General features: G+C 59.1%; 1 long non-coding RNA gene across 1 annotated transcript; it reads right to left on the bottom strand.

Moving 5' to 3' along the window:
• Positions 1 to 2: 2 nt before the first annotated feature.
• On the bottom strand, positions 3 to 1,050 carry LOC107199514. The gene is made up of 2 exons (XR_001519232.2): positions 917 to 1,050; positions 3 to 271 (listed from the first exon to the last, which is right to left on the bottom strand). It is a non-coding gene; the product is annotated as an uncharacterized LOC107199514 (long non-coding RNA).
• Between the last annotated feature and the right edge of the window lie 117 nt (positions 1,051 to 1,167).

Below are 1,167 nucleotides of genomic sequence, written 5' to 3'. Positions count from 1 at the left end.
GGTTTATTGATCATTCCATGGTTTATTTATCATTCCAGGGTTTATTGATCATTGGTTTATTGATCATTCCATGGTTTATTGATCATTCTAGGGTTTATTGATCATTCAGGGGTTTATTGATCATTCCATGGTTTATTGATCGTTGGTTTATTGATCATTCCAGGGAAATAGATCATTCAGGGGTTTATTGATCATTCCAGGGTTCCGGGGTTCCTCCAGGATCTCCTCGTGCCGCTGGAGGGGTCGGCACACTGCGTCACCGTTCCCAGTCCTAAGAGCCGGATCCCAAACCGTGACCCCGGGGCAGGAGAGGCCTGGGCCCCTCTCCGGAGGGAGCCGGGAATCGGGGCCCAGATGGAGCCGGGATTGGCTCCTCAGATCTGTGAGGGCCCCGGATCCCCTCCCCCCGGGGTGCCCCAAACGCTGCCACTGTGACCCCAAGGGTGACCCCGGAGTGACCCCAGAGTGACCCCAGAGTGACCCAAGTGTTGATCCCACTGGGATGTACTGGTGCACACTGGGGGATACTGGGGTATACTGGGGTGTACTGGGGCACACTGGGGGATACTGGGGTGTACTGGGGGATACTGGGGCACACTGGGGTGCACTGGGGGATACTGGGGTGTACTGAGGGATACTGGGGCACACTGGGGTATACTGGGGGATACTGGGGCACATTGGGGTGTACTGGGGCATACTGGGGCACACTGGGGTGTACTGGGGGATACTGGGGTGTACTGGGGCATACTGGGGTGTACTGGGGGATACTGGGATGTACTGAGGTGTACTAGGGGATACTGAGGTGTACTGGGGCACACTGGGGTGTACTGGGGTGTACTGGGGGATACTGGGGTGTACTGGGATGACCCCAAGGGCCGGGGCTGGGTCCGGGCCTGGCAGAAGTCGGGGTGCTCACCTCAGACCTCCTCACTGGAGAGGCTCTCGCTCCTCCCTGCCGAGAGAGGGTGGATGGCACAGGGACGTCACCGCGGTGTCCCCAGAGCCAGACACGTGTCCCCAGACAGGTGTCCTCAGCCCCAGAGGTGTCCCCAGCCCCAGAGATGTCCCCAGACCCAGAGATGTCCCCAGCCCCACCAAGGTGTCCCCAGCCCCGAGGAGGAGGGCAGAAAACGGACTGGGAATGAGGCACTGGGGGGTTACTGGGAT

The sequence above is a fragment of the Parus major genome, unplaced genomic scaffold (genome assembly GCF_001522545.3).
Source record: "Parus major isolate Abel unplaced genomic scaffold, Parus_major1.1 Scaffold871, whole genome shotgun sequence".
Classification (NCBI taxonomy): domain Eukaryota; kingdom Metazoa; phylum Chordata; class Aves; order Passeriformes; family Paridae; genus Parus; species Parus major.
This window is presented reverse-complemented; position numbering and strand designations above follow the sequence as displayed.